General features: G+C 45.3%; 1 protein-coding gene across 21 annotated transcripts in view; it reads right to left on the bottom strand.

The window, feature by feature from the left end:
* The window catches only part of TSPAN9 (tetraspanin 9), a 311,820-nt gene that overhangs the window by 71,176 nt on the left and 217,077 nt on the right, over positions 1–23,567 (bottom strand). Inside the window, exon 3 of one of the 21 annotated variants that reach the window (XM_084859981.1) lies at positions 514–544. The exons of the other annotated variants lie outside the window; for them this stretch is intronic. The gene's annotated coding sequence lies outside the window, so the exon portion shown is untranslated. The remainder of the gene's footprint in view (positions 1–513; positions 545–23,567) is intronic. 21 annotated transcript variants of the gene reach the window in all.

The following is a 23,567-nucleotide window of genomic DNA, read 5'->3' on the forward strand; positions in this document are numbered from 1 at the left end:
GGCAAGAAAACAAACATGGCACAGACCTTGCAGGTCACCACCACTGGAGAGTCTTTTCCTTCCATAGTCTCTATTCCCTTTATGTTTCTAGCTTTCTGATTGTACTGGAATAGCCTGTGCTTTGTCCTCTATTCACTGGAGGTTAATAACAGAGTCCCCACTCATGTGGAAGTGTGTGTTACAAGAAAAAGAACTTAAAAAAATTGTTAGGGGCCTCCCCCTTGACCTCCCTTGCCGAACTGCACTGACAAACTCCTGTTTGCTCTCCCTGTTTGCTTGCTCTGATCGCTTGCTCTCTGGGAGCGTGCTTCCTTGTATAGCCCCTAGACCAGCTGGAGCAGCTTCCTCTGCTCCTTTCTCATTTATTTCATAAAATTTAAAATTTATTTCATAAAGAGGGGGAAAGAAGCAATAGGAACAATTCTAATAACTATACAATTTAAAAGAAGTCCCTTTAAAAAAATAGGAGTGGATGCAATTCAGTATCTTAGCCACTACGCCCTACCAACTTACTGTGTATTTAGTCTGCAAGCTGTATTTTCCCCTAGATAAATAGAGATTGGTGGTGGTTAGAATTAAAGGCAATCCCAAAGCTATTTGTGTGTTTCATGAGGTAGCAAGCAAGTGGTTTCCTGAAATAAAGTGGGGTACCTTCTCCAAGTAAATCAAGAATTACCAGTTCAATCACCTGGGGAGGGTTTTCTGTAAAATGTAGCTTATACATCATTTAACTAAAATAAAATAAATAAAACAAAATGGGTATCCCCTACATGTAAACAAGTCCTAAAACTTCTTTAAGTTGAATTTACTTTAGACATTTGGTGAAGATGTCAATGCCCCTTTTGCATTTCTCCTAAATATTTATTTAGAAATTGATAAAAACAAATTGTTGCCCTGACAGATAAGGTTGTGCCAGTTCATTGTATAAGGATATAAGCTCTGTTGTCATAGACTGCCTCATGTTGTTGGCCTTTGAAATCAGGGAAAGAATGCCATCTACAGTGCCAAGCTTGTGTCTGCTGAAGCAGAGAGAACCTATTGCCCCCTAGTTTGCCAAGCTGCCTTTGGCCTATATATAGCAGTTCCTCACAGTCAGATGGGAGCTTGGCTGGACTGAGGCTGACCTTGTTCTTGGTGGGCCTGCATAAAGCAGATAACATTACTGTATGATCCATTTGAAGAGGCCTGCATGAACTGCTCAATGAAAGAGATATTCCAAAGGCTCAGCTGTGGCAGCCATTTGGCAAAAGGGCCAGAATTAATAATGTCATTGCAGTAAAGTCAGCTGTTCTCTAGCTGCAATCCCAGGCATTAGAGAAGTTGGTCCAGAAATATTTCATCCATCTGCCAGGAGTTTCAGATCAACTTGGCAAGTTTCTAATTTTAAACCTGCAAAGGGAAAATGCTCTCTCATTTTTGTGCAATATGATCTGTATATGTGGAGAACATTAAAGAATACCTTCTCTCTAAAATATCACAGTCCAGCAAAGTGATCTGAAGGCACTTATCCAGTGAAATAAGCCTAGGCTGATGCTTTCCAGTGTTTGTGTTCCAGATTTGCTAGCTTCAGCATCTGTCTAGCACTGCCCATTTTTGGGTCCTTGATTCTGACAAAATATGGATGTCTCTTTGACAATGCAATCATATGCATGTCTACTCAGAAGGAAGTTCCACTGAGTCCAATGGGATTTATTCCCAGTTACATCTATATACAGAATTGCAGACTTAAAGTTTCAAATCTGACAAAAAGGTGAAGGTAGAAGAATTTTTCCTGTAACTTTCTGGACTCTTCTGTAAGCTACAGCAAAAAGTGGCATAGGTCTGAACATTGCTTCTATTAACATAACTGATGGCCATCCTATTTTTCATTCAACAGATTCCATCTATTACACAAATTATTGAACCATGAAGATATATAAACTACAAGACTTTGGTAAAATAGGAAAGGCTGGAAAAAATATTTCAAATTACAAAAGGACACCAGCCAGCATATAACCACTAGACTTGCACATGGCATTAAAAACCAATGATGGAAGCATAATTTTTTTAGATAGCCAGCTATCTGATTTTTATGTGTGTTAATTCAGAATAAGACTGAAGACAGAGAGGAAGGGAATGTGACCCTGTTGATTCTCTTGGACCTCTCAGCATCTTTCAATACCACTGAACATCGTATCCTTCTGGATAGGCTCTCTGAGTAGGTTGTGGGAGACACTGCTTGGTGGTGCTTCCAATCCTATTTGGAGGGCCAATTCCAGAAGGTGGTACTAGGGGACCATTGCTTGAATCCTTGGGTGCTGTATTTTGGAGTCCCACAGGGTTCTATCCCCCCCTCATGCTGTTTAACTTCTACATGAAACTGCTGGAGAGGTCAACTAGAGTTATGGGTTGAGATGCCGCTATTATCGAGATGACACTCAGTTATATCTCTCTTCTCTGCCACATGTCGGTATGACTGTGGAAGTCCTGGATCAGTGCTTGGGCTGGATGAGGGTGATTAAACTGAGATTCAGTACAGACAAGAGTAGAGCGAATGAGAATCATGTAAGCCACTTTGAGGAGATTCCTTGAGGAAGAAAGGTGGGATAAAAATATAATTTTTAGAAGGGGCTTAATGTGTGATTACCTGACACATCTGTGTTTGTTGTCTGCTTAGAGTTACTTGTTCATAACTATTTCTTTAAGTTGAACATTCCCAGTAGATTCCCCAGTGTTCTGACAGGGAACTGCCACTGCTATAAACTACAGTCCTATGCAAGGTAACACATTGTGTTTGCTTACAACTTAACCTCCATGTACCCACACTTTTTCTTGGTCTTTCAGACCCAATTCCAGATTGGGAGGATGGAATGCCAGGGATGAACAAAGTGCTCTATGTTGTCCTACAAAAACTTATGAAGTATGTGGTCTTAAACCAGTAGGTTATATTATAATTGAGTTACAAGATAATATGTGAGAAACACTTTATAAATGTTGATAAGACCATTCAGATGACTGTACAGCACTCTCATACTGGAGTAGCTTGGCAATCTGCACCAACCTGCCAAATGGAAATAATTTTACACCAAGTACGCTAAAATCATTGTCTATAACCACCCAATGGGGTGGTTACATATACCCAGAATAGAGGATATAAACACACAAACTAACAAAAAGGCAACTGTAACAGAAAGGGGAGTGGCAGAATGATTGACAGCCAAGGCCAGAATGGAATGGTGGATGGAGTTCGTGGCAGCTGGAGAAAGTCAGTTAGAAGGTAGACAGAGACAGGAAGGAAGGAAGGAAGGAAGGAAGGAAGAGCAAATAAAGTGAGGCTAGCAGCACTGAGTGTTATGTAGTTGGCACATCCAACTGGACACTCACAAAGCCCTGCTCCTCCATTTTGTTACCAGGCAGGCAGGCAGGCAGATAGAGGCAGACTCTAGGTTGCTTCAGGCTGATTGCAAGGCCCACATGACAGCAACAATATCTTAAAAGTAAGTATTATCTGCCATGCCAACTTTTGATGGTAGTGTGCCTGTAATGGGGAATCTGGGTTTGATTCCAGAGAGGAAACCTGAGAGGGAGACTCAGGTGGTGACAAAAAATAACAATACAGGACTTTTTTGCAGCTCTGTAATTGGAATGAGTAGTACACTTTAAATCCTTCAATGAGGATGTATTAAAGGGCAAATCTGGTGCCCACCCAGCAGCCACGATAATTCCAGCTATGTTAAAGTTGCTGCAAATAAAAAGCTCATAGCTGTATCTTGGGATTCAGTAGTCAACAATGGTGCATGAGCAGGAGAGAGCAGACACTCTGCCTACAGTACACTTGCCATTTCCACTGAGCCACCCACAAGCGGCTCCTTTGTAGGTTGCTTAACGTGTCATCCAAACCTGGAGTGCAGGCCAATTAGGTTGTCTAGAGTCTTTGGTCAGCTTCTTAGAGCCTGATTATGTGTTTGGAAGAGAGGTTATGGGGACTGGGGCGGGGGGCGGGGGAATCAGTGTACTGATGGGTAGAGGGGGGCTAGAGAATGGCACTGGGAGGAAAGCTAGCCAGTTAAGGGGAAAGTGGCGCAGATAGTTAACAGCTCTGCCATGATCCAGCATCCAGAGGTTTAATGGTTGCCCTGTCAACCTGCCCTTGGGTCTCTGGATGCTGCTCTTAAATGCCAGATTGGTCTATAATAAGATCTCCCTCATCCATGGCGTAACAGAGAATGAGACAGCCAATCTGGTATGTATAACTGAGACCTGGGTGGGCAAACAGGGAGAAGTTAGTATCTGCCAGTTCTGTCTACCAGGATACTTGGTTCAGCATCAGGGTAGACTTGAAGGTGGGTGGGGTGTTGCCATGGTTGATAGGAGTTTTCTCCACATTCCCTGTCCATCTGACTACCAGTGTGGAATATTTGCATCTTGTGTTGGGCCAGTGGAACAGACTGGGGATTCTGCTGGTCTACCATCCACGCCACTGCCCAGCAGTCTCCCTACCTAAGCTGAGAGATGGTCTGGGATGTGATGCTGAGGCCCCCCAGGCAGCTGGTTTTGGGGGATATCAACATTCATATTGAGGGCACAATATCTCTGGTGGCTTAGGATTTCATGGTCTCCATGACAACAGACAATCGTGTCCATCAGGCTGACACATGTAGCAAGGCACATGCTTGACTTGTTTTTTTCAGCGGGCCATGGGGATGGTGAGCTGAAGGTGGTGGTGAAGTTCTGAATCAGTCCCTTTGTCATGGTCAGATCACCTCCTGTTGAAGACTTACAGCAGCTTTTCTCCTCAGCAATGGTTTAGCATCTGTTAAGATGCTGAAGAATCCAGATGGTTTCCAGACAGATCTGAAGGTTTTTCCAGCTGACATGGCTGGCTCTCTTGTTGAAACCCTGGTCATTCTGTGGAATGCAGAAAAGACCCAGGCAGTCAATATGATTGCTCCTGAGTGCCCTGTCCACAGTAAAGTTTGTACAGCTCCATGGTACACCCTGGAGCTGACAGCAATGAATCAAAATAGGAGATGGTATGAGCATAGATGGAGGAAAACACCTGATGTTTTCAGGAGTACTGTTATGTGCCTATGCTCAAATATAGTTGGTGAAGGTGGCAAAATATGGATGCCTCTGCCTCTATAGAATCTTCTATGCGCCACCCAGCAGAGCTTTTCAGCGTTGTTTGGGGCTTATTATATGCTGGCCCTAGGGAGGCTGTGGAGCCATCAGAGGCCTGCTGTGATACAGAATAATAGAATCATAGAATAGTAGGGTTGGAAGGGGCCTACAAGACCATCGAGTCCAACCCCCTGCTCAATACAGGAATCCAAGTCAGAGCACCCCTGACAGATGGCTGTCCAGCCTCGTCTTGAATGCCTCCAGTGTGAGAGAGCCCACTACCTCCCTAGGGAATTGGTTCCATTGTCGTATTGCTCTAACAGTCAGGAAGTTTTCTTCTGCCTCAGTTTGCTGTTGCTCTTCAAGCTTCTGTTCTTCACTTCGCTGCTGTAGTTCCACCGTTCTGTCCAAGAACTCTTTGTGTTCTCTTATTCCCTGGAGGGTCGACACTCGCTGCTCCAGTCCTCTTACTTTTTCTTCCAGCAGTGTGATCAACTTGCACTTGTTGCATATGTAGACAACAAGTTTTCAGGCAAGAGAACAAACATTGCCCACATATGTTTGCAAGGCACTTCCAAGATAAAATCTCTTGCATCTGCTGGGATTTAGACTTCAGCATTATAGCGGGTGGATCAGGTAAGATATCCAGAGCAAGGTCTTGCCCAGTTTTGTTGGATGAGTTTCAGTTGGTATAGCTCAAGGACATTGACAAGGTGCTTGAAGAGGTTGATGCAACCACTTCCATATTGAATCTTTGCCCCCTTGGTTTATCAAAACTGGCAGGGAGAGACAGCTGGCTGGGCCAAGGAGGTAATTAATGCCTCCTTGCAAGAGGGAGTGATCCTGGGCCACCTGAAAAAGGCAGCGATAAGACCACTCCTGAAGAACTCCTCTCTAGACCTGGAAGATCTTAACAACTTCAGGCTGGTAGTAAATGTTCCTTTCCTGGACAAGATCCTTGAGTGGGTGGTTGCCAACCAGCTCCAGATGCTCTTGGATGAAACTAATTATCTGGATCCATTTCAGTTGGGGTTCGGGCCAGGTTCTGATATGGAAACAGCCTTGGTCACTCTGTATGATTACCTATGTTGGCAGATAGACAGGGGAAGTGTGACCCCGTTGATTCTCCTTGATCTCCCAGTGACTTTTGATACCATAGGTCACGGTATCCTTCTAGGGCAACTGTCTAGTTGGGAGTGGGGGTACTGCACTGCAGTGCTTCCACTCCTACTTGCATGGCCAGTTCCAGAAGGTGGTGTTTGTGGGATATTATTCAGCCTCATGGGGTTCTGCAGGGGTTGGTTTTATCCCCCATGCTATTTAACATCTGCATGAAAACACTGAGTGGGGTCATCAGGAGTTCTGGAATGTGTTGCTATCAGTATGATGATGACATGCAGCTCTGCTTCTTCTTTTCATCTTCATCAGGTGAGGTTCTGGATGTCTAGATCACTGCCTGGCTGCGACAATGGACTGGATGAGGGCTAATAAACTGAAGCTCAAACCAGACAAGACTGAGAAGCTGTTATTGGGTGGTTCTTCTGACCGGATAGAGGGTGCTCATCTTGTTATGGAGAGGGTTGCACTCCACCTGAAGGAGTAGGTTTGTACTTTGGGGGTTCTCCTGGAGCTGTCATTATCACTTGAGGCTCAGGTAGCCTCAGTAGCACAGATTGCCCTTTTGTCAGCTTGGCCCAGCTATGCCCATATCTCGACAGAAATAACCTGTCTTTAGTATTCTATGCTCTGGTAACCCAAAATTAGATTACGGCAATGCACGCTACATAGGAACATGTTTGAGGACTGTTTGGAAACTGCAGATTGTGCAAATGCAGCAGCCAGATTAAGAGCAGAGTTCGGAAGGTCTGAACATATAACACCAATCCTGGCTCACTTTTACTGGCTGGCTGTATGTTTCCAAGCCCAATTAAAGGTGCTAGTTTTAACATATAAAGCTTTACATGGCTCAGGTCCACAGTACCTGATGGAGCATCTCTCCTGATATGAACCTACCTGGACACTACAATCAACATCTGAGACCCTCCTCCAAGTGCCTCATCCAAGGCAGGCTTGGATGATGGCAACAAGGGAGAGAGCCTTTTTAGTGGTAGCACCCCAACTGTGGAATGCTCTTCCAGGTGAGGTCCACCTTTCACCAACGTTGTCATCTTCACAGTTCCAGGATAAAGTTGATTGGATTTGCCTTGACTTGGACTCTGATATCGGGTCTTGTCAGAGTGATGTAACCTCTGCAACTGCTTGTCCAGTTGTCTTGGATTATTTTCAATTTATGGATCTCAAAGCTGTGGACAGGTTGTCTCAAGGAACAAGGGCTGCTACCTGTGTACTCGACCCTTGCACTTCTTGGCTGATTAATCAACCAAGGACGGACTGATGTTGTGGCTAAAGGAAGTGATTAATGCCTCTTTGAAGCAGGGGGTTATTCCCTCTTGCTTAAAAGAGGCAGTAATAAGACCTTAAAGAAAAGCTCCCTTGACCCAGGAGATCTATCTAACTATAGGCCAGTCTCAAATGTACCATTCTTGGCTAAGGTGATTGAGAAGGTGGTGACACTGCAACTCCAAATGCATCTGGATGAAATTGATACCTAGACCCATTTTTGTTGCGCTTTTGGCGAGGATATGGGACTGAGACTACTTTGGTTGCCTTGGTGCATGGCCTATGCTGGGAACTGGATGTAGGAAGAGCACTCTATTAGTTCTTGGACTTTCAGCAGCCTTTGATACCTTCTGGACTGCCTGGCAGGGCTGGGCCTTAGGGGTGTTGTTTTGCAGTGGTTCCGGTCCTTTCTGTTGGGCCATGTCCAGAAGGTGGTGCTGTTGGAGTGCTGTTTAACTCCATGGTCTTTGGTCTGTGGTTTCTCGCAGGGCTTGTCCCCCATGTAGATATTAAACAAAGTCATCTGGAACTTTGGAGTGAGGTGCCACCAATATCCTGATGACACCCAGTTCTATTGCTCTTCGTCATCTAACACCAGAGAAGCAGTCAAAACCCCTGTACATTGCCTGGGTTAAATAATGGGTGGGATGAGGGTGAATAATCTGAAGTAAGATCCAGATGAGACAGAGGTGTTGTTGTTCTGTAGAAAATCTGACTTGGGGATTGGGATTCAATCTGTCCTGGAAAAGGTTGCTGTCAGGGCTTGGCTTCAGCACAGCAGTAGGCCTTGTAGGTTATAGCCAGAATTTGATTAGAAGTAGCCCGGAAGGGCTTGGGCCTATTCAGCCTCTGGAATGTTAGAATCTGTGTGTGCTTAACTCTGTCAGTGTTCTCAGAGCAGAGCCAAGGGCAGTCACCCAACTCCCTGTCCACCTGCTGGTCTGGCCTTGGCAGGCAGGGAGGCTGGAAGCTGTCTGTGAGAACCTGACAGAGGTGGGGTGGGGATTGCAGAAGGGTCGCCCAGGTTGAAGCATCAGTGTTGGAGGGCTGAGCAGTGCTGCCCTCTTTAGACAGGGGCCTTGCTGAAAGGCTAAAGGCCCTTGTCTGTCAAGGCTTCCAGCAGGGGTGTCTTACAGTCATGCTTTCCCTTTTAAGCTGATGCATAGGCGAAGAGCCTTTCCTAGGAACAAATTGTCTTCATTGCCAAATGCCTTCTCTGTTTGGATCCATCATCATCTGGACTTTTGGAGGCACTCTGCACATGGACTCTCCCTAAACTGGAACTTTGGTCTTATAGGCCCCTTCCAACCCTACTATTCTATGATTCACAGACTTCAACTCTCATTTGTTGTGGATTGTGTGTCTTTGTTTGTCATCAGCTCAGCGTATTGGCAGGCTGGGTTTGATCTATGAGTTTTGGACTTTCCTTTGCCTGGATGCATGCAGTGTAGAGTTAGCAATGCGAAAGTAGCAGCACAGAACTCCGTGCATGTCTGGGTTTATCCTTCCCTTGATCTTGATAGGCCTTGACCATGTATCCTGGAGTTATCAACAAAAAGCTTCGAAGTTGGATTCTCTATGGGTGTGGTTTTGTTTAGGCCTTTCCAGAATTTATCCCTTGATTGCCTGAGGGGTCATTCCAGGAATCATTCTCATTCCTTGCCTGGGGTTTGGAACCCCATGTAAGGATTGCCTGGGTTAGGTACACCAGGAATCCAGAGTCCCTTCCCTTGTGTTCAGAACTGTGGAGATGGCAATGGGGAAACCACGTTGATGAGGATCTCAGTCACGGAAGTAGTGTTTAGTTTTGGACTGTTCTGGAATTACATAGAGCCTATAGCTACTGACCATCAGCTATATGAATTCTGAAGAGTGTAACCATTAAGCTTTTACCGTGGGATTTCCTGCAGTCAAGTTATCTCATTGATTTGGGTGTCTGGTGACAGATTGCCTAAGTGTGTGCACTGGGGGGATCAGGAAACCTGACAGTTTTGTTCCCCTGAAGAATCAGGTCTGTAGCTTGGGAGTGCTCCTTGATCCTACACTGTACTTTGACCTTCAGGTGACAGTGGTAGCAAGGAATGCATTTGCACAATTACGCTTGGTGGTCCAGCTGCAACCCTTCCTGAATTGGTCTGACTTGGCAAGAGTTATCCAGGCCTGTCACATGTTTGTTGTTGTTGTTGTTCAGTCGTTAAGTCATGTATGACTCTTTGTGGCCCCATGGACCACCCCCTGGCATGCCAGGCCTTCCTGTCCTCCGCTGTCTCCTGGAGTGTGCTCAAGTTCATATTCATTGCATCGGTGATGCTATCTAGCCATCTCATCCTCTGCCGTCCCCTTCTCCTTTTGCCTTCAATCCTTCCCAGCATCAGGGGCTTTTCCAGGGAGTTTTCTCTTCGTATTTGGTGGCCAAAATATTTGAGCTTCAGCTTCAGTATCTGTCCTTCCAATGAGCACTCAGGGTTGATTTCCTTTAGGATGGACTGATTTGACCTCCTTGCAGTCCAGGGGACTCGTAAGAGTCTTCTCCAGCACCACAGTTCGAAAGCATCCATTCTTCGGCACTCAGCTCTCACAGCCATACGTTACAACTGGGAAAACCATAGCTTTGATTATGCGGACCTTTGTCGGCAAGGTGATATCTCTGCTCTTACTATGCTGTCTAGGTTTGCCATAGCTTTCCTCCCAAGGAGCAAGCGTCTTTTAATTTCATGGCTACCGTCACCGTCTGCGGTGATCTTGGAGCCCAAGAAAATAAAATCTGTCACTGCTTCCATTTCTTTCCCTTCTATATGCCAGGAAGTGATGGGGCCAGATGGCATGATCTTCGTTTTTTTAATGTTGACTTTCAAACCAGCTTTTGCACTCTCCTCTTTCACCCTCAACAAGAGGCTCTTTAGATCCTCTTCACTTTCTGCCATTAGGGTGGCATCGTCTGCGTATCTGAGGTTGTTGAGAATTCTCCCAGCAATCTTAATTCCGACCTGTGATTCATCCAACCTGGCGTTTCTCATGATGTACTCTGCATATAAGTTAAATAAGCAGGGCAACAATATGCAGCCTTGTCGTACTCCTTTCCCAATTTTGAACCACTCGGTTGTTCCATGTCCGGTTCTTACTGTTGCTTCTTGACCCTCATACAGGTTTCTCAGGAGAAAGGTAAGGTGGTCTGGTACTCCCATCTCTTTAAGAATTTGCCACAGTTTGTTGTGATCCACACAATCAAAGGCTTTAGCGTACTCAATGCAGCAGAAATAGACGTTTTTCTGGAATTCTCTTGCTTTCTCCATGATCCAGCGAATGTTGGCGATTTGATCTCTAGTTCCTCTGCCTCTTCAGAACCCAGCTTGTACTTCCAGTAGTTCTCAGTTCACATACTGCTGAAGCCTAGCTTGTAGGATTTTGAGAATGACCTTGCTGGCATGTGAAATGAGCGCAATTGTACAGTAGTTTGAACACTCTTTGGCATTGCCCTTCTTTGGAATTGGAATGTAAAGTGACCTTTTCCATTCTTGTGGCCACCATTGAGTGTTCCAAATTTGTTGGCATATTGAGTGCAGCACTTTAACAGCATCATCTTTTAGGATTTTAAATAGCTCAGCTGGAATACTGTCATCTCCGCTAGCTTTGTTGTTAGTAATGCTTCCTAAGGCTCACTTGACTTCACTCTCTAGGATGTCTGGCTCAAGTTCAGTGACTGCATTATCATGGCTATCAGGGACATTCAGATCTTTCCTGTATAGTTCTTCTGTGTATTCTTTCCACCTCTTCTTAATCTCATCTGCTTCTGTTAGGTCCCTGCCTTCTTTGTCCTTTGCACAAAACCTTCCCTTGAGTTCTCCGATTTTCTTGAAAAGATCTCTGGTCTTTCCCATTCTATTGTTTTCCTCGATTTCTTTGCATTGTTCAATTAAGAAGGCCTTCTTGTCTCAACTTGCTATTCTCTGGAGCGCTGCATTCAGTTGGATATATCTTCCCCTTTCTCCCTTGCTTTTCGCTTCCCTTCTTTCCTCAGCTACTTGGAAAGCCTCCTCAGACAGCCACTTGGCTTTCTTGCATTTCTTTTTCTTTGGGATGGATTTCGTTGCTGCCTCCTGAACAATGTTACGGACCTCCGTCCATAGTTCCTCAGGCACTCTGTCTATCAGGTCTAATCCCTTAAATCTATTCCTCACCTCCACTGTATATTCATAAGGGATATGATTTAGGTCATACCTGAATGGTTGAGTGGTTTTCCCTACGTTCTTCAATTTAAGCCGAAATTTTGCAACAAGAAGCTCATGATCTGAGTCACAGTCAGCTCCAGGTCTTGTTTTTACTGACTGTATAGAGCTTCTCCATCTTTGGCCATAATCAATCTCATAAACATAATCAATCTCATTTCGATATTGACCATCTGGTGATGTCCATGTGTAGAGTCGCCTCTTGAGCTGTTGGAAAAGAGTGTTTGCTATGATCAGCATGTTCTCTTGGCAAAACTCTATTAGCTTTTGTCCTGCTTCATTTTGTACACCAAGGCCATGCCTGCCTGTTATCCCGGTGATTTCTTGACTTCCTATTTTAGCATTCCAATCCCCTATGATGAAAAGGACATCTTTTTTTGATGTTAGTTCTAGAAGGTGTTGTAGGTCTTCATAGAACCGATCAACCTCAGCTTCTTTGGCCTCAGTGGTTGGGGCATAGACTTGAATTACTGTGATGTTGAATGGTTTGCCTTGGATTCATACTGAGATCATTCTGTTGTTTTTGAGATTGTACCCCAGTACTGCTTTTCCCACCCTTTTATTGACTATGAGTGCTACTCCATTTCTTCTAAGGGATTCTTGCCCACAGTAGTAGATCTAATGGTCACCTGAATTAAATTCGCTCATGCTTGTCCATTTTAGTTCGCCAATTCCCAAGATGTCGATGTTCAATCTTGCCAGCTCATGGTTGACCACCTCCAGCTTACCTTGATTCATTGATCTTACATTACTAAACAATATTGTTCTTTACAGCATCGGACTTTCTTTTCACCACCAGACACATCCACAGCTGAGTGACCTTTCGGCTTTGGCCCAGCCGCTTCACTCTTTCTGGTGCTACTTGGAAATTCCCTCTGCTCTTCCCCAGTAGTATGTTGGACACCTTCCGACCTGAGGGGCACATCTTCCGGTGTCATATCTTTTAGCCTTGTGATACGTTCCATGGGGTTTTCTTGGCAAGAATACTGGAGTAGGTTGCCATTTCCTTCTCCAGTGGGCCACATTTTGTCAGAACTCTCCGCCATGACCTGTCCATCTTGGGTGGCCCTGCACGGCATAGCTTATGGCTTCACTGAGTTCCGCAAGCCCCTTCGCCACAACAAGGCAGTGATCCATGAAGGGATCATATTACATGACATAAACTGTCACATGTTTAAACTACTGCAATGTGTGGGGCTACCCCTGAAGAGTATCCAGAAGCTTCAATTAGTGCAAAATGTGGCGACTAATCGGTGCATGGTATTGGGACCGTATTACACATGTCCTGAAAGACTTGCACTGGTTGCCAATTGTTTTCCGGGCACAACTCAAGTTGCTGGTTTTAACTTTTAAAGCCCTAAAAGGCTTAAGACCAGGCTATCTGAACGACCACCTGTCTCACTATGAACCTGTCTGGGTGTTAAGATCTGGGAGAGGGACTTTTGAGGGTGCAATTACCCGCAGAAGCCTATTTGTTGGGCACGTGTGATAGGTTTTTCTCTTGTACTGCTCCCAAACTATGGAATGTGCTTTCTCAAGAACTACGATTGGGCCCCATTCTCTTGGCCTTTGGAAAGGGAGTAAGGATGCATCTTTTCAATTTAGCCTTTTAAATGTGTAATGTTTTCCCCATTTTTTATGTTCTTGTTTTTATTGTTTTATTATTTCAAATTGTTGTATACCACTTTGATGGCTTTTTATACATAAATGCTAATAATTAATATATAAATAAATAAAGACTTTCCTCTATTCCCAAGGAATTTGATCCATATGATGGGCATTCATGTCAATTGTTTGATCAGGCCCCAGTATCTAATTGTAACTGTTTTCTGCTGTTTTATATTGTTTTTAAATGTAGGTTGAAGATCCTATATTATGTTTTTATTATCTTGTATTTCTGTGTTGTAATTTTGTGACACACCCAGACAGCTATAGAAATGAAATAAATGAAATGGGTACGAGGGCTGCAGGAACAAGAAGGGAAGGGGAGACATGATCACATTCCTTGTCAGTTGGTTTGCAGAGATCTGTCCCTACCTACATCTAATGTACATATAGAAATATAGAACACATTCTATATAGAGCTATATAGAAAGTGCTCATCGCGCTCTTGGACCTTGACCGCAATCCAGAAATATTACAACCCACTTTGCAAGATAGCCTGGAAGATCCAAGCTATGACAGCCTTAAACAATCTCAGGTCTCCAGAATACAAAAGTACCAGATTACAAATATTTCAGGACCTAGCATCTGAAACACTCCACAAATGGAAAGCACTCTGACCATAGTGGCTATAGATAGCCTTATCATCTATGAACTTGTCGAATCCCCTTTTAAAGCCACCCAAGTTGGTGGTCATCACTACATCGTGTAGTAGCAAATTCCACAGTTTAACTATGCGCTATGTGAAGAAGTACTTCCTTCTTTCTGTCCTGAATCGCCCACTAATCAATTTCATGTGTTTCCAGGGATCCCAGAGACCAGGGATTTCTCCAAGGGTTGGAACACAAGTACAGTAATCCCAATCTTCAAAAAGGGGACCATAAGTTTGCACCAACTAGTCTTATTGATATTGCAGCAAAACTATATGCTAGAGATTTGTTAAATAAACTGGAATATTGGGCCATCATTAACAATATCCTGATTGAAAAACAAGCTGGGTTTCAAGCAGGCCATTCAACTCTAGATCATCTTTTTATTGTTTATCACACTTTTGGGGGGGATTTAAACAAACGTTTGTAGCACAATTCAGGCTTAGGGTAAAATGCAGCATAGATCTTACTTAGAGTAGACCCATTGAAATGAATGGTATTTAAATTAGTCAGTTACTGAGATTTGCATGCACTGAAATAACTCATTTAATTAATGTGAAGCTTTGAAGCCTCGATTGTTCAGCTTCAAGGGAGGGAGAACACTGTGTTCCTTTACTGATTGTTGCTTTAAGGAAGTAATTCATGTGGGGGGGAGATTGTAGGCAGCATTGGCAACTTCAGAGGAGGGAGAACACTGTGTTCCTTTAATGATTGTTGCTCTAAGGAAGTAATTAATGTAGGGTTGGGGAGAGAGACAGGAGGGTGATTTTTGTCGAGGCACAGGAGGAAACCTCCCAGGATTTTTTCGAAGGAGAAAGGGAGGGGGGAGAGCCTGGATGGTGGGGGAAGCCTCTCTTATTGATTGAGCAGCCCCGCCCCACCCAGAAGTTTGTTTTGTGAACGTACTGGTATGGTGCACTTTTTCGTGGAGCCCTGCATGGACCAAAGCCGATTCCTAGGAAAATCTGGGTAAGCCACCATTCCCTTCTCCTTCCGTGGTTGTGGAGACACCACCCAGGTCTCATATAAACAATCAACACACTACTGAAGTAACTTTAAAAATTAACTGTTTATGAGTTCCATCCTGCAATATTTCACACCAGAAAGGAGAGGCCCCTCTATTCTATTGATTCTCAGTTAGAAAATATCTGTCATTAATGAGACAGAGGCATCTCTGTTCTCTTGTAATCCAGCAAAGATGGAGGCAAGGAGGAGTTTAAAAGTGGGAATTCAAGGACCATCAAGAAGCAGAGGAGGTCCTTTATTTGAGCAATCAGTGGATACAACCTCTATTTGCCATCATGGAGAGATTCGATCTCATCAAGACAGGGATGTAACATAATCACATCTGACTGTTTTAACAGGACCAATGGAGTCACCAGATATTTAGAGGAATAGGTCTCATTTCCTCCCAGCAATTCTTCATCCAGGTATCCTATATCTTGCCACCTTCACTACCTTTGTTGGCACTGTATCTGCTTTGCAGCTTTTCCTGATAACTTACCATACATGGCTTATTCTTTTCAAAGAGGGGAGTTATCTCTACTTCTACCTGCACAAGCTTACGGGCTGGAAGTTCCATCCTTTCACTAGGGGGGCCATACTGTAGACAAATGCTATGTGGGGTACCTGTAGAATGCTGTTTTATATAACCAACCGAACCCTTTTCTGTATTGAAATATTGATGGTCTTGCAAAGACAAATTTGCCCCTGGGGCCTTAGATTCAGCTAAATAATTCGGAGTCTCTAAGTGATGAGCTGGCTTTGTTTTCAGCCTATGCGATTGGATAGTAGCTTTCCCTCCATCCTGCTGATCAACAGCATCTATGTGACATTTATTTAGATTATTCTCAGAATCCTGATTACACTTATTCTTCAATATATTGTTAAGGGTAGAAAGACTCAACAGAATACCTTGCTGTTAAAGCTGGAAGGACATAAAAACTATTAGCCCTTCCTCTTCTGGGAACAGATTGCACAGGCTGGTATCTTTGATGCTCTTAATCTTCATAGCACTGATGGGACTTTGTAGGAATCCCTTATCAGATGACTAATTAAAAGAAGTACATATCCAACTGGTGGTGGATCAGTAAAAGTATAGCTGGAGAGGTTCTCTGTGGCTCTTCTTACTACCCCTAAAGAGATAACATGTCCCTAAACTACCTGCAACGTTTTATACCCTTCTCAGAGACTAGCTCTTTAACACCCTATATTTTTTCTACTACAGTATTTACTGCAAATGTTATAATAGCTTGGGTAGAATTATAGTTGTAGAAGAAATATTCTGTCTCTACTATGTACTCCATTGTCAGTGGGATTACAGTCAGAGATGTAAATTGCAGGAAATGTAATTTGTGCTCAGATTCTGACAGCTTACTTTTGGGTTTTAGGTAATTTTTATTAACTGCAGTTATTATGATTTATTTACCAGTGTATGCTGCTGCACAGTTTCCTGGCCAGTGGGTCTCAAGGAGGTTCAAAGGAGACTTTGGGCACAGTCACACAGCATGCTAACCCATGATGGGTGACAAGCTACACACTGTGGGTCATTTTGCAAACAATGCACAGTGTATGGTTGGTGCACCTGACGGACCATCAGGCGCCCCCCCTTCCCCCTCAAGTCCTCCAGCTGGCTCTGCCTGGCATCCCAGGGGACTTGGTGGCAAAATGGTCTTGTCTGCCACCAAGTCCTCTGTCCTTGCTCCAATCATGATCGTGATCAAAGTTGCTTTCCCCCTTCACCCCACCTCCTTTCCACTAGCCAAGCTCGAGCTTGACAGCTTCTTTGAAAGCTGTCAAAATCCCATGTGGTGAATAGAAAAGGAGTGAAAGGGGGAGGGGAGGGATGCACTTTTCTATGAAAGTGAGGTCCTGCCAACTCAGGGTGGGGTGCACTAGAATTTATTTATTTTATTTATTTAAAAAATGTATCGGCTGCCTTTCAGGGTAGAAACCCTCCCAAGGCGGCTCACAGCAATAAAATACATAAAAACAGTTAAAATATTAAAAGCAATAAAAACATAAACACAATATAATAGCGATAAAAACAACAATAAAAGCTGACAATAAAACCAACAATGACAGCAACGACAGCAATCATATCAAGAGAAGGCCGTGGTAAAATAGCACATTTTCAAGGCCTTCTTAAAAGCCTGCAATGACAGAGCATGGCAGACCTCTGATGGCAATTTGTTCCAAAGGTGTGGGGACACTGGAGAGAAGGCCCTCTCAAGTGTGGTCACCCACCTAACTGCTCTCATGGGTGGGCAGATGAGAAAGGCCTCTCTTTCTGATCTTAAAGTATGGGCAGGCTGATATGAGTGAAGGCGGTCCTTCAATTAACTTGGTAGCAAACCATTTAGGGCTTTAAAGGGCAAAACCAGCACTTTAAACTGGGCTCAGAAACACACCGGTAATCAGTGCAGCTGGTGCAGTACAGGCATTATGTGATTGAATTGCCTCGCCCACACCAATACTCGGGTGGCCGCATTCCGCACCAGCTGAAGTTTCTGAACCATCTTCAAAGGCAGCCCCACATACAGCACATTACAGTAGTCCAGCCTGGACATGACTAGTGCATGGATAACTGAGGCAAGGTCCACCCTCTCCAGATAGGGCCACAGCTGGTATACCAGCCTAAGCTGGTAAAAGGCACTCCTGGACACCAGAACCACCTGAATACTCCCAGACTGCATACTTGTCCTTTAGGGGGAGTGCCCCAACTAAGACCAGTTGTAAACCTCCATCCGAAGTAGTTGGTTTCCCAACCCACAGTACCTCTGTCTTGTCTGGATTAATTTTCAGCTTGTTCACCTTCATCCACCCCAAACAGCCTCCAGTTCAAAAGTTCCACAGCCTCCCGGGGATGTACAGATGGAAACAAGAGGTAGAGCTGAGTATTATCTGCATACTGATGACATTTCAGCCCAAACCTCCTGATGACTTCCCCCAGTGGTTTCATGTAGAGGTTAAAAAGCATGGGGGAAGAGACAGAACCTCACAGCACCCCACAGGCTAATGGCCATAGGGTGGAACAGAAGTCTCCCAGCACCACCTTCTGAGAGCACTCCTCCAGAAAGGACCAGAACCGCTTTATAGCTGTGCCTCCCAAGCCCAGTCCAGATATACGATCCAGAAGGATGCCATAGTCAGTGTATTGAAAGCCACTGAGAGGTTCAGAAGAATCACAGAATAGTATGATCGAGAAGAGATCCTGTCCTCTCTGTGGCAGCCTTTCAAGTACTTGAAGGGCGCTATCATATCTCCCCTCAGTCTTCACTTCTCAAGGCTAAACATGCCCAGTTCTTTCAGTCTCTCTTCATAGGGCTTTGTTTCCAGTCCCCTGATCATCTTTGTTGCCCTCCTCTGAACCCTCTTCAGTTGGTCTGCATCCTTCTTAAAGTGTGGTGCCCAGAACTACATACAGTACTCCAGATGAGGACTAACCAGTGCTGAGTAGAGGGGATCTAGTACCACACGTGATTTGGAAGCTATACTTCTATTAATGCAGCCCAAAATAGCATTTGCCTTTTTTGCAGCCACATCACATGGTTGGCTCATATTCAGCTTGTGATCTACAACAATTCCAAGATTCTTCTCGCTTGTAGTATTGTTGAGCCAAGTATACCGCATCTTGTAATTGCCCCCCCAAAACCAACAGGGTTGCACTCCCCCCATCCATTCCCTGGCATAAGTCATCAACCAAGGCGACCAAGGCTGTTTCCATCCCATAACCAGGCCTGAAACCTGATTGGAATAGATCTAGGTAATCAGTTTAATCTAAAATGGCTTAGAGTTGTGAGGCCACCACACGCTCCGGCACCTTCCCCAAGAATGGCAAATATGACACAGGGTGGTAGTTATCTGAAACCATAGGATCTAAATTTGGTTTTTTCAACAAGGGCCTCAGCACAGCTTCTTTCAAAGCTGCAGGGACGTCACCGTCCCTCAAGGAGGCATTTACTACCTTGGAGGTCCAGATCTCACAAGCCAGGATGGACAAGGGTCTAAAGGGCAAGTAGTAGGCGTCAGTCCTCCACGCAGTTTGTCCACATCCTCAGGTTGCACAAACCAAAAGGTATCCATAACATGACTAGATGGTGCACCAGCCCTATCCATATCTGGCTATGTCAAAACAGTGGCATCCAAGTCAGCATGAATACAAAGCAATTTTATCTGCAAAGTGTCTGGCAAATTGTTCACAGCAGCCTTTGAGGGTCCGAGTTGTTGTTTTCCAAGGCCTACACCCAAGAGGCCCTTAACCACATGAAAGAGTGCCACTGGATGACACTGAGCAGATGCAATGGTGGCGGAGAAGTAGGATTTCTTCACTGCCATCACCGCCACAGAATAAGATTGCAAGTGGATTCCTACCTGTGTTTGATTGTATTCGTTCCGAGTCTTCCACCACTTGTGCTCTAATCGTCGACATAGTCGTTTCATCACCCTCAGCTCCTTGGAATACCAAGAAGCTGACACGGTTCTACGACTAGGTCAAGGACGTTTGGGAGACATCATATTAATAGCCTGGGTCAGCTCCTCATTTCAAGTGGTGACCAGGACCTCAACAGGACCGCCAGCTAAGCCTGCGGGAAATCCCAAAGAGACCTAAAAAATCCATCTGGATTCGTCAGCCTTTCGGGACAGACCACCAAATTTGGTCCCCCACCCCTGCAGAGGTTACAGGTGGCCTGAAGGTCAAAACTGATCAGATAATGATCTGTCCATGTCAAAGGAGTCACTACTGGCTCCCACACCCGCAGATCATTTTCTCCCAAAACAGCACGGAAAACCAGGTCCAAAGTGTGACCTGCTACATGTGCTGGGCAAGATATTATTTGAGACAGGCCCATGGTTGCATGGCAGCCATGAAATCCTGAGCCACTCCTGACAAAGTAGCTTCAGCATGAATATTGAAATGCCCCAAGACCAAAAGCCTTGGGGTCCTCAAAATCACATTCGAGACCACCTCAGTCAGCTCAGGTAGGGAGACCATTGGGTAGCAGAGTGGGCTGTACATAAACAGAATCCCTATCCTGTCTTGAGTGCCCAACACCAGGTACAGACACTCAAAACTGGCTGACTATTGGATAGGGAATCTGACCAGGGGGCTAGAGTCTCTGTAGATCAAGACTACCCCCCTCCCCGCCCCTCTAGTCGAGCGTGGTGCTGTATGAGAAACCCTGGTGGACACATTTGGGAGAGATTGACTCCTCCCTGTTCATCCAACCAGGTTTTGGTAACACAGGCCAGGTTGGCATGTTCTTCAGCTCCTTAAGCTCAGGAATGATACTTCCTTTTCGAGTAACCGTCCTGGCATTCATCAGCAGCACCTTCAGGCTACAGGTGACTGCAGGCAAGCCACCAGAATTACTGAGGTTGGAAGGCGAACTGGAAGGGGGCAGAGCACGCAGGTGTCTCAATCGCTTCCCCCTGTCCCAATGTCGTCACCTCCCACCAACACCACACCCTCTGCCCAGCACTACATCTATAGCGGCCCCAATTTCCTCCACCAGTAAACACATTTCAGGCCCACTAAAACCACATTCTAGATTAGGGTTAGCTGATGTTGCTCTCCTGTATTACAGATTGGCATGCTGGAGGAGGTTAGGTGGTAATACCTCCCCCCAGGAGTAGATGTTCCTGCTGCCATTTTTGCTGTTGTACCTGTGTCTTATTTTGTTTGTTTATTTACAAGCAAAATTTATTGTTTACAATATTTATATACTGCTCCACATCAAAGATTTCACAGTGGTGAACAGCAAGATAAAATCCTATAATTAAAATAATTAAAACATTTTAAAAGAACAGATTCTGAACATAATAAACCGTGGCTGGTCACTCAAGGAAAGCCTCTTGGAATAACAACATCTTCAGGAGGCGCCGAAAGCAACACAACTTTGGCTCCTGCCTGACCTCCAAAGGCAGGGAGTTCCACAGGAAGGGGGCCACTATGCTGAAGGCTCTCTTCCTGGTAGACTCCAACCGGGCCATAGGTCCATGTGGAACCACCTGATGACCTCAGTGAGTGGGCAGGTTGGTAAGGCAGAAGGCGCTTTCTCAGGTATCCAGGTCCAAAGTTGTTTAGGGCTTTGTACACTAGTACTAAAACCTTAAACTTGGCCCGGTAGCGAACAGGCAGCCAGTGCAGTTCCCTCAGCAAAGGAGTTATATGCAGAAAAGGGGCAGCTCCCGACAACAGCAGAGCCACTGCCTTCTGCACTAGCTGCAGCTTCCGGACCAGCCTCAAGGGCAGCCCTACATACAGCACATTGTAGTAATCCAGTCCCAAGGTTACTAATGCCTGTACCACTGTGGCCAAGCTATCCCTGTCCAGGAGAGGCCGTAGCTGGCGAACCAGCCAAAGCTGGTAAAAGGCACTCAAAGCCACAGCGGCCACTTGGGCCTCCAGCAGCAATGATGGATCTAGGAGTACCCCCAAACTACAGACCTGATCTTTCAGAGGGAGTGCAACTCCATCCAGAACAGGCAATGCACCTATCTCCCGGACTCAGGAACCACTCACCCACAGAGCTTCCATCTTTCCAGGATTCAGCTTCAGTTTATTGGCCCTCAACCAGCCCATTACTGGGTTTAGACACTGATCCAGGACTTGCACAGCCTCTCCTGATTCAGGTGTCACAGGGAGAGAGAGCTGTGTGTCATCAGCATACTGATGGCATTTAGCTCCAAATCCCCTAATGACCGCTCCCAGTGGCTTCATATAGATGTTAAACAACATTGGGAACAAGATGGTGCCTTGAACCATCTTCAAGGGTAACCCCACATAGAGCACATTACAGTAGTCTAGATCCTAAAGGAAATCAACCCTGAGTGCTCATTGGAAGGACAGATACTGAAGCTGAAGCTCAAATATTTTGGCCACCTAATGCAAAGAGAAAACTCACTGGAAAAGACCCTGATGCTGGGAAAGATTGAAGGCAAAGGGAGAAGGGGACGGCAGAGGATGAGATGGCTAGATAGCATCAGTGATGAAATGAATATGAACTTCAGCACACTCTGGGAGAGAGCAGAGGACAGGAAGGCCTGGTGTGCTATGGTCCATGGGGTCACAAAGAGTCAGACACGACTTAACGACTGAACAACATGATGAGAGGAGACCAAGGCATGTACTACCGATGGGAGCAGATGGTCGGGAAGGTAGGGGCGCAGCCGCCATATCAGATGGAGTTGGCACAGTGCTGTTCAGCTCACAGCTAACACCTGAGCCTCAATTGCCAAGGGGCCGAGGAATGGTCACCCAATGTTACTCTCTGGAATTCACCCCGCAGGTAGGACTGGAACCACTGTAACACAGTGCCTCCGATACCCATCCCACGGAGTTGATCCAGGAGAATACCATGGTTGATGATAGAGAATACCATGGTTGATGATATCAAAAGCTGATGAGAGATCGAGCAGAATTAACAGGGTTGCACTCCCCCTGTCCCCTTTTCAATAAAGTTCATCCATCAGGGAGACCAAGGCTGATTCAGTCCTGTAACCAGATTGAAACCCAGACTGGAATGGGTCTAGATAATCAGTATCCTCCCAGAGTACCTGCAGTTGCTCCACCATGACCCTCTCAAGTACCTTCCCTAGAAAAGGGGTATTTGCGACTAGGAGGTAGTTGTCTAATACCGTGGGGTCCAGAGTGGGCTTCTTCAGGAGTGGTCACACTACTGCCTCCTTAAGGACAACAGGGACCACCCCCATTTGTTTGTTTATTTATTTGCATTTATATCCCACCTTTTTTCCTCTTACAAGGAACCCAAGGCGGCTTACATTATCCTCCTCTTCTGCATTTTATCCTCACAACAACAACCCTGTGAGGTAGGTTGGGCTGAGAGTCTGAGACTGGCCCAAAGTCACCCAGTGAGCTTCCATGGCTGAGTGGGGACTAGAACCCGGATCACCCAGCTCCCAGTCCAACACTCTAGTCGCTACACCACACTGGCTCTCACACCCCTTCCCACAGGGAAGCATTTATCACTCCCTGAACCCACCCAGTCATACCTCCTTGGCTAGCTTTTATCAGCCAAGAGGGGCAGGGATCGAAAGGGGACGTCATTGGTCGCACTACTGCAAGCACCTTGTCCACATTATCAGGCCGCAGGAACTGAAATTGATCCCACAAAATTGGGCAGATGGTGGCATCAGACACCTCATCTGGAACTGTGATAACAACAGCATCAAGTTTGCTGCAAAGACAAACGATTTCATCCTCAAAGTGAGATGCAAAAAGGTCTCAGCGGGTCCTCGATGGGGCCAGGGCCCCATTTGCTGAGGAGGGTGTTAGACCACCCAGAAGACTTCTGCTGGATGGCTACTCGAGGACACAGTGGAGGCAGCAAAATAAGTGAGGAAAAGGTGGGATGAGATAAAACTTGTTTTATGCCATCACAACCTACCTATAGATTAATAATTTCCATGGTGTAATGCAGATAGATCAACAATCGACGTCCAAACATAAGCATGCAGGTGGAATAGATTTTGATTTGTGTTTATTGTGTTAATGCCCAAAAAAGGA

This window comes from Heloderma suspectum, chromosome 5 (genome assembly GCF_057233095.1).
Source record: "Heloderma suspectum isolate Gila_16-S chromosome 5, 16-S_ref, whole genome shotgun sequence".
NCBI classification, from domain to species: domain Eukaryota; kingdom Metazoa; phylum Chordata; class Lepidosauria; order Squamata; family Helodermatidae; genus Heloderma; species Heloderma suspectum.